Source organism: Mirounga leonina, unplaced genomic scaffold (assembly GCF_011800145.1).
Source record: "Mirounga leonina isolate KUSES-001 unplaced genomic scaffold, KU_Mleo_1.0 Mir_152, whole genome shotgun sequence".
NCBI lineage: Eukaryota > Metazoa > Chordata > Mammalia > Carnivora > Phocidae > Mirounga > Mirounga leonina.
In genome coordinates, this window is record NW_023270380.1 from 19712992 (window position 1) to 19723069 (window position 10078).

Genomic DNA, 10078 nt, shown 5'->3' on the forward strand with positions numbered 1-10078 from the left:
AGAAACAACAGGTGTTGGCGTGGATGTGGAGAAAGGGGAACTGTTGGTGGGAATGCAAACTGGTGCAACCATTCCGGAAAACAGTATGGAGGTTCCTCAAAAAATTAAAAATATAAAATACAATCCAAAGGGTTACACACACCCCGATGTTTATAGCAGCATTATCTACAATAGCCAAGATATGGGAGCAGCCTAAGTGTCTACAGAGTGAAGAATGGGTAAAGAAGGTGTGGTATATACACAGTGGAATATTAGCCATAAAAAGAATGAAATCTTGCCATTTGCAACGACACGGATGGAGCTGGAGGGTATAATGCTGAGCAAAGTCAGTCAGTCAGAGAAAGACAATTAGCATATGATTTCACTCACATGTGGAATTTTAAATTATAACTAAATTATTAATTTAATTTAAATGGGGAGGGGAAGCAGTGCAGGGGGGCGTGGAACAGCACACTGGGGCTTCCCAGGCTCCCCAGAGGCAGGAAGGCCTGGTGCACACGGGCCAGTCCAGTCCCTGCAGCATCAGTAGAAGCAAGTAGGGGGGTAGGGGGTAGGCGGGTAGGGCAGAAGCTGCATCTTCAGGCACAAGCCCTTATTAGATTCTTCAGCGTTTGTGCAGAACCGCCAGCGTTACTTCAGTCACCATGTACAGACGTGCCCTGCACACACTCCACGCGCTGCCCGTTTGAATCGAAGCCTCGATCTAAGGAATAAACTCCTGGAGGACTGCGAAAGGATAACTCTCCAGGACTTCTCAACATCTGAATTCGACGCTTGGGTCAAGCTGGACTCTCATAATGGCCTGCGTACCGGCAGACGCACTTCTCTGACCTTCCACAAAGTTGTTTTCAACGAACTGGCTTTGAGCAAGGTCTTCAGCTTACATAAAGAGAAGCATCAAGCTCAGTCCAGAAATGCTTCTGTGTTTATGACGGGAACACTGTTGAAAACACTCCGCCAAATTCAGCGTTCCTTTTTTGAGGGCCGAGAGGAGAAATCTTCTCACGTCTGCATGCCGCGGGGAGCTGTCAGCTTTCTAGATACAGGACACCCTTGAAGTGAAATCTTTTGGTATAGCTCACTATACAAAGGAATGCAGTAAATGAATAATTATCTAAAACTAATATTTCAGAAAAATAATTCTTAGAATTTAGATTTCAGAAATTTTCTAATTCTTAGGAAATACACTTTTTTTGAAAAATAAGTAACCCCTTATATACCGTCATGTGAAAGAAAGTAATACGCTGCCTTTTTTGAGAGTGTGGGGTGAGGTCTCTGACAAAGAAATAAAATCTTAAAAAAAAAAAAAAAGTGCCCTTAAAAACAAGGGTTCCAAACCAAAGAGAATGGGACTCCTATTTTAATTGTCATGCAGAAGCCTTCAAAATGCTTCAAAATTCCAAAATAGCTACTTTGAAAGATCTGTGGCAAATGTTAATGGAAAACTGAAAACGAGAGGCAACTAATACAGAAGGCTGTACGATGTCACTGCTCCACTCGGGGCTCCTCCTTCCAGTACTCCTCAGCCTCAGCCCCTTTACACCCTGAGGACACGCTCAGCTAGGCTCCTTTTCAAACAATGCCACCCAAGGAATTGGCCACGGCCAACCCCCCCCACCGCCCCGGGGGCAGCTTTCATTCCTTGGCCAAAAGCCAAATTCAAGGTCACCGCTAAAAAATTTCCTAAACCCAGGGAGGATCCTGGAAGGCTTTTGCACTTGAGTTCTCTCCTATGATTAATGGGTTGATAAGAAGGCAGGAAACAGGATGAGAGGCCACCGATCTGACTCTGAAGGACTCCGGAACAAGAGCCAAGATCTGGCGAAGTAGTGCCTGCGCATACCCCTACTCCCGTGAGACGGAGCTGGCTGGGCTCCCAGGGATGGCTCGATGGGCTGCGACCTCACTCCAGAAACAGCCAGGAAACCGGAATTAAAATTAATGGAAAACCTTGTCAAAGTCTGGGGGATAGCAGAGCCACACCTCTGCCTTAACCTGCACGGAGCCTGCAGACGGGATCCTGGGAAACACAAAAGCCGCCAAAGGGTGAGCAGTCCCACGAGAGTCAGTCCTCCCAGACCTGTCTGTAGCATCAGCAGAAAAAGAAAGAGACAAAACTTTGGTGCCCTCTTTGGTGACGTCTCTTAAGTCCAAGGGGTGGATCAATATTGCCAGAAATATTTGTCCCAGTTAAAACTGACAAAAGATTTAAAAGGATTGCTTTAGTACTTGGCCAAACAGGAAGCTGATACTCAGAACCTAATAGGAACGTTTTTTCGGCCCTCTCTCCTCTAAGCTAAAACTATGTCACCAGATGGAAAGAAAAGCCTTCTGCAGGCTTTGTGGAAGGATCCCTAAAACTCTTAAAAATACAAAAACTAACCCAAATCTTCGGAGCTTTTCCCTCCTCAAGTTCACATGATCTAGGATAATCACTGGAGACAAAAAGCTACTTTCAGTTTGTTGGTTTAATTAAAATAGACATGTCTCTGGAGTTATTAACACTGAATATAATGCAACTTCTGTTCCACTCGGGCTTACTAATCAAGTTAATTCCTGTTACCTGTTACAGAATCGGTTGCCCCAAAAACTAACCTGGAATGACTTTGTGTCCAACATCAGTGAAATTTTCATGAGTAATCAAAGCATAACTATTAAAAACTAACGATTTAAATAGATGTAAATGGGAAGAATCTCTAGGTGAAATTTTCAGCAAATACTTTCCAAAGATCTTTTGGTTCCTCGAACCCTTAAAGTTTTGTTAAGTTAAATGATGACTTAAATGAAATTCACTGTCTAGGTCATCCTCAAATGAAATACTGAAACATTTTTGAACACCAGGTTCATCTACAATTAGCTTCCTTTGCAGAGGAACAAAAGATATTTGGGTCTGTTAAAAAACATGTTTTGTGTCACCCAAAAGTTACTGTGAGAAAACATCCATTTCTAGAAATTGTGAACAGTATTTGTAAATTTGGCAAGGCAACAAACAGTCCACAATTGCTTACTTCTTAACTTTCATCATAAATTAAGGTTAACAGTTGAAAAAGAATTTTATGTGTGGTCAAGGTGAGTAAGATGGAATACATTTAAGGGTTAAAAAAGCTTTAGTACCAATGTTGTAGTTAGGTAGAACTAAACCTTAATTTTCTTTCATCTGCTGAAAGGATGAGTTTCTGTGGATTATTGGTCTGCTCTTAAATAAGAAATTATAGGGGCGCCTGGGTGGCTCAGTCAGTTGAGCGTCTGACTCTTGATTTTGTCTCAGGTCATGATCTCAGAGCTATGAGATCGAGTCCCACGTCAGGCTCCATGCTGAGCGTGGAGTCCATTGGGATTCTGTCTCTCCCCCACTCTGCCCCTCCTCCCTCAAAAAAAAAAAAAAAAAAAGGAAATTATATAAGCATTTAATTTTCTGTATTTGCCCAAGAGGTCTTTAAGTGTCACCACGGTTAAGAAGGTAACCAGATGTTTCACAGCGGCCTGTGATCCTATTTGACCAAGTGTTTTAAACCTTCGATATTTTTGGCAAACTTGCCAATTTCAAATCTTAAAAGAAGTCTTAACTTAGAGTTAATTTTGAAATTGACCAAAGGGTCCCTACGACATCGCCAAGGATTTTTTTCTCTCCTTATAAAGAGAGAGATGTTGAAGGACGGCTTATTGGCTATGTCATCATGGGTGAGGGGGAAAGCCCTACGGGGTAAGCCAGCCTTGTTTACCGTGTACTGTGTGGGTACATAACTCTCACAGACACTACATAAAATTCCTGGAGTCTGGTATAGCCAGTATAATGTTACCATCGTTTTCCCAGTTGTCATTTGAAAATTCTGTCACAGAAACAACCAAATCTCCTGTCAATCCCATCATAATGGACTCTAATTGATCTTTACAATGGACATTTTTTGAAGTTGTCTGTCATTTACAGAGTTATTCTTTTAGTCGGATGCTTTTGCAATGTTCCTGCCAAAGTGGGTCATCTTCAAGGAGGTTCACAGAAAGCCCTTGGGCAAATACAGGTTTGTGGTAACTTCAAGATCATAAAAATGAATTGCACAAGAATTTCTGGAACTAATGGCAAAACCTGGGTTCAAACAGAACAAGAATTAATAACACGGGACTGAATGAACTGAGGATTACAGGTGTTTTTTTTTTTTTTTTTGCTTTTTAAAGATTTTACTTATTTTTCAACAGAGAGAGAGACAGTGGGAGAGGGAACACAAGCAGGGGGAGTGGGAGAGGGAGAGGGAGAAGCAGGCTTCCCACCGAGCAGGGCTCGATGCCAGGACCCTGGGATCATGACCTGAGCCGAAGGCAGACACTTAAAGACTGAGCCACCCAGGTGCCCAGGATTACAGTTTTTATGACTCTTGCTGGAAGAGCTGCTGGTTCTTTAATATTTTATTTTTCCAGATTTGAGGAACCAGAGATGACTTAGAGCAGTTTGGTAAAGCCTTTGTAAACAAGGATGAAACCATTTACTTTTCTCCCAACCTGATCCCCCTAAAATTCAAAAAATTTGAAAGACTTAGGTCTTTCAAATTGAGAAAGACTCATTTGTACTTTGTCCATGTTCCATTCTAATCCCGTTAACTGCCGCTGAGGCTTTGTTATACACCTGTGACTAGACTGGGTCCTGAATTCCAATTTCCTCAAACATCTGCCCACGACTCTCCACAGTAACATTTCTGGTTTCCCCACCCTTATGGATTAGAATCACTAGGAACTAAAACTAACTTCCAGCCCCGGTTGACGGGCCCATGCCAGGCGGCCCTCCCGAGGCAGACGGCAGCCAGAGTTCAGGGGTTCAACTCTGCATACGCCGCACACAGCTGAACAAGGTCACCTGACATCTGGTCTGCCGCAGCTGGAGACCTCAAGTCAAAGTGATGGGAAGAGAAGCAGGCAACATCGAGGTGGACTGCTTCCTCCTAAGTCACCAGATGAAACCTTCACACTTCAACTAACCACAAAACCCTTTCTTCTTCTTCCTCCAGTCTGGCATTGGCCTAAAAAGGTAACAACATCATCTGTATCTTCCAGGCCATCACTAAGGCAGGGGCGGGTAATCCAACTTCCAATTGACTGTTGGATTTGCCATGATGCTCCTGCCTCAGTTCAGTGTCTCTTGAACAAACTCAGCCCCTCTCTGTTCTGCCTCTCTGAGCCTGGGATCCACTTTCCTGTCTCTTGTTAACAACCCCAAACCCACAGAACCTTGCGTCCAGGCTCTACACAAAGAAAGACAAACAAGGCAGATGAAACCAGAATAAAATCTTCCATGCGGTTTACAGACCCTTAAATTTTACTGGACTCCATGGCTGTACCAGAAGGCCCTCATGATTCAAAATTAGCTCCCTCTGGCAGGTCCCAGCTTCCCTGAAATTGGTAGGAATAAATGTAAATGCAGCTAAGATCAGGATCCTCTCCTTAACTCTTGAAAATACTACCGAATCTGCTCATAAAGCAGAGCTATCCAACAAAAACCCTCAGACTCTGGCCAAAGTTGTTCTGATAGCAGCATCGCCCTTGATTATATTTTAGCTAAAAAAGGAGGCGTCCATACTGTGGCCAACACCACCTGCTGCGCTTGGATTAACATTTCTGGGGAAGCTGAAAATCAGCTACATAAAGTCACCAAACAAGCCACTTGGCTTACGAAGGTAATTCCTTCAACAGGGTCTTTCTTTGACTTGATTTTGGTTGGTCTGGGTCTTGGGGACCATGGCTCCAAAGTGCACTCCAGACACTGGGAACTATCCTGCTCATAATAACCAGAGTTGGCGCCCTAGTATGCTGTATTCCCTCAAATCTTCAGAGGCACGTTCCTGGCCGCTGACCACCAAGCCCACAAGCTCCTTAGGAACCAGAGTCAGAAATGGAACTAAGAGAATGACGCACTTAGAAGTTGTGAGCCTCAAGGCATGACCTGTGCTTACCCCAGAGCATCAGCAAACACTGAGAACTGCAGAGACCGAGCGGGGAGTAGCCCCAGTGCCGTAAATTTTTATCACATCCTCAGGTAGGCTGAAGGTCGGATCAAAAGTGGGAGAACTGTTAAGAGACAAGCCCATGGATGGAATCAGCTGTGCCGAGTCCCAGTCAGCAAACCCAGACCTAACACACAACCCAACTGCAGGTTCAGCCTCTCCCAGAAGGTGACCTTCAGCTCCTGGGTCTGGAACTCCTGGTCTGCACCAGTAGGGGGGACCCCTGACTGTAGGAGAGGGACCCCTGACCGTAGGAAGGGGACGTTCAAACTCAGGTTCCCACCAGTGAGGGGACCCCTGACTACGGGGGAAGGGGATCGTTCAGGCCTGGGTCCCCACCAGCAGGGGTACCGCCTAATGCAGGGAGGGACCTTAAGCCCGGTGGTCTGGAACCAGCGGGTCCGAGCTAGTGAGACAATCCCACCCACCCTGCGATAGACCCTTCAGACCCCATAGGAAGGTGACTTGGTGTGAAACGATGTAGTCCTTCCTAATACACTTCCTTGTCCCACCTCCTTTCTGCCTTAAAAAACCTTTCTTTTCCTACAGTTCTTCAGAGCTCCTTTCTACATGCTGGATGGAATGCTGCTGATTCATGAATTGATGATTATGCCAATTTGATTTTTAAATTACTCAGTTCAGTTGTGTTGTTTATTATTTTTTTAAATAATGTTAGCTGTGTTTTTTTCCCCCCCAAGATTTTATTTATTTATTTATTTGAGAGAGAGAATGAGAGAGCATGAGAGGGAGGAGGGTCAGAGGGTCAGAGGGAGAAGCAGGCTCCCCGCTGAGCAGGGAGCCCGATGTGGGACGCGATCCCGGGACTCCAGGATCATGACATGAGCTGAAGGCAGTCGCCTAACCATCAGTTGTGTTGTTTAACAAGAACAATGTGAAAGTAACAATGGCAAAGAACTGTACACTTTACAATGGTTAAAATGTAGGCAGTAATGTCTCTGACACTGGCTGTAGAAACATTTTTCTACTTCTGTCTCAGGCAAGGGAAAGCCAAAGGGAATTGTATTACTACATGAAGATAAAACTGTCTGTGTAGTAAAGGAAACCATCAACAAAACGATAAGATAACCTACTGAATGGGAGGTATTTGCAAATGACATATCTGATATGTCAAAATACATAAATATATAAAGAAGTCACACAACTCAATACCAAAAAACCCCTAATAATCCTATTAAAATGGGCAGAAGACATGAACAGACATTTCTCCAAAGAAGACATACAGATGGTCAATAGACACATGAAAAGATGCTCAACATCACTCATCATATCAGGGAAATGCAAATCAAAACCACGATGAGATACCACCTAACACCTGTCAGAACGGCTAAAATCAACAACACAAGAAACAACAGGTGTGGGCGAGGATATGGAGAAGGGGGAATCTTCATGCTCTGTTGGTGGGAATGCAAGCTGGTGCAGCCATTCTGGACATCAGTAGGAAAGGTCTCAAAAAATTACAAATAAAACTACCCTATGAGCCAGCAGTTGCAATAGTGGGTATTTACCTAAAGAATACAAAAACACCAGACGCCTGGGTGGCTCAGTCGTTAAGCGCCTGCCTTCGGCTCAGGTCCTGATCCCAGTGTCCTGGGATTAAGCCCCGCATCAGGCTCCCTGCTCAGTGGGAAGCCTGTTTCTCCCTCTCCCACTCCCCCTGCTTGTGTTCCCTCTCTCGCTGTGTCTCTCTCTGTCAAATAAATAAAACCTTAAAAAAAAAAAAATACAAAAACACTAATTCAAAGAGATACATGCACCCCGATGTTTACAGCAGCCCAGTTGTCCATCAAGCGATGAATGGGTAAAGAAGATGTGGTATATATACACAATGAAATACTAGTCAGATCTTGCCATTTGCAACAACATGGATGGAGCCAGAGAGTACGATGATAAGTGAAATCAGTCAGAGAAAGACAAACACCATATGATTTCACTCATATGTGGAATTTAAGAAAGAAAGCAAATAAACAAAGGGGAAAAAGAGAAAGAGAGAGAGAAACAAACTCTTACCTCTAGAGAACACACTGATGGTCACCAGAGGTCATATGGAAGTGCTGAATCACTATAGTGTACACCAGAATCTAATATTACACTATGTTAATTATACTCCAATTAAAAAGATGGATAAAGGGCGCCTGGGTGGCTCAGTTGGTTAAGCGACTGCCTTCGGCTCAGGTCATGACCCCGGAGTCCCGGGATCGAGTCCCACATAGGGCTCCCTGCTTAGCAGGGAGCCTGCTTCTCCCTCTGACCCTCCCCCCTCTCATGTGCTCTCTGTCTCTCTCATTGTCTCTGTCTCAAATAAATAAATAAAATCTTAAAAAAAAAAAAAAAGATGGATAAAATGGTAAATTTAAACATTTTTTATCATGATTAAGAAAAAGCAAGTTAGGACCCATTTACACTATTATTCCTGTAATTCTGATTAAGCATTAGATGTTATAGAACAGGGGTTCAAAAAATATTTCATGTTGTACTATTACTTTTATTTATTTTTATTTTTTCAAGATTATTATTTATTTATTAAAGAGAGTGCGTGCACATGAGTGGTGGGGGCAGAGGGAGAAGGAGCAGCAGACTCCCCGCTGAGCAGGGAGCCCAATGCAGAGCTCAATCCCAGGACCCTGAGATCATGACCTGAGCCGAAGGCGGATGCTTAACCGACTAAGTCACCCAGGCATCCCTCTTTTTTATTTTTTAAAAGATTTATTTATTTACTTGGGGGGGGGGAGAGTGCCACTGGGGGCAGGCAGAGGGAAAGGAAGAGGGAGAGAATCCCAAGCAGACTCCCTGCTGATCAGAGCGCCTGATGCGGGGCTCGATTTCAGGACGAGAATGGGATGTTCAGCTGACTGAGCCACCCAGGTGCCCCTATAACTTTTATTTCAATGATTACATCTATATTTAATCACAGAAACCTATCCTTTGTCATACAACAGACTCTGGAATCAGAAGGATATCTCTTTACATAGTTGATCATAAAAAAATAAAGAAAATTAACATAATCTTACCATGATAACATGGTAATTGTCGGTTTGGAATTTTTTGTCAGTCTCTGAACATATCCATGGAAACGTACCCCTCTGTACCCTGCTCCTGCTGGTCACTAAATGGAAACAATAGCAGAGCAGTTCAATATGCCCGGAACACTGTTACGAGGTTCCTAAACATTACCTGTTATTGTATCTGATATTCTTAGCTCATGAAAATTTAACAGATAACGTTTCTAGGTGAGATGTTAATATATATTTTAGTCTTCTGGGACACACCATAAAAAATAAATAGGGAGGGGCGCCTGGGTGGCTCAGATGGTTAAGTGTCTGCCTTCGGCTCAGGTCATGATCTCGGGGTCCTGGGATGGAGCCCTACATCGGGCTCCCTGCTCGGCGGGAAGCCTGCTTCTCCCTCTCCCACTCCCCCCTGCTTGTGTTCCCTCTCTCGCTCTTGCTGTCTCTCTTTCAAATAAATAAATAAAAAATCTTTTTTAAAAATGGGGAATTTGGGGTCTTTGTGATTTTTACCACTATTTTAAAGACTATGTATTATCTCAAAGTACTTGGCAGACATTTTATTTTAATTACATTTATTAAGGAAGAAATAGAAGTTAAAGAAAAAATTCCTTTGTCCAAGGGGCTTTTGGTGATAAGCATCTTGTTACCACATCATTACCCGAAATACCAAAATAAGTAATTTGTTTTCCTAATTTTCTCTTAAGAATCAGACTCCAATAGATACTGAGAAGTTGCTCTGACCTACAAGTCTTTTCAGACTTCTAAGACCAAAATGAGAGAATTCTACTGTCATCTCCCCCTATTATTTGACGTATTAATAAGAGGAAATGGTATATACAACAATCTGGGAATTTGAGCAAAAATTTGGCGAACTTTGGAACTGAAAGGGTAAACATTGAAAATCACAGTTTTTCAGTTCAGGCCGATTTGCAGAGTGTATGCAGGCAGGCAGTCCCTGCTGTCTGAGGTTCTGCGTTCTGTCCCTCTGCCCACTCTGGCTCCAGCTGTCAACACAGCCTGTGAGCTGCACATCCCAGGCCCTGGAGGGAGAGGGGGGGG

At 43.6% G+C, this 10078-nt stretch overlaps 1 protein-coding gene across 8 annotated transcripts in view; it reads right to left on the reverse strand.

Annotated features, from left to right (window-relative positions):
* NVL (nuclear VCP like) overlaps nucleotides 1-10078 on the reverse strand; it is a 96652-nt gene that overhangs the window by 16047 nt on the left and 70527 nt on the right. The gene's annotated exons all lie outside the window — the stretch shown is intronic.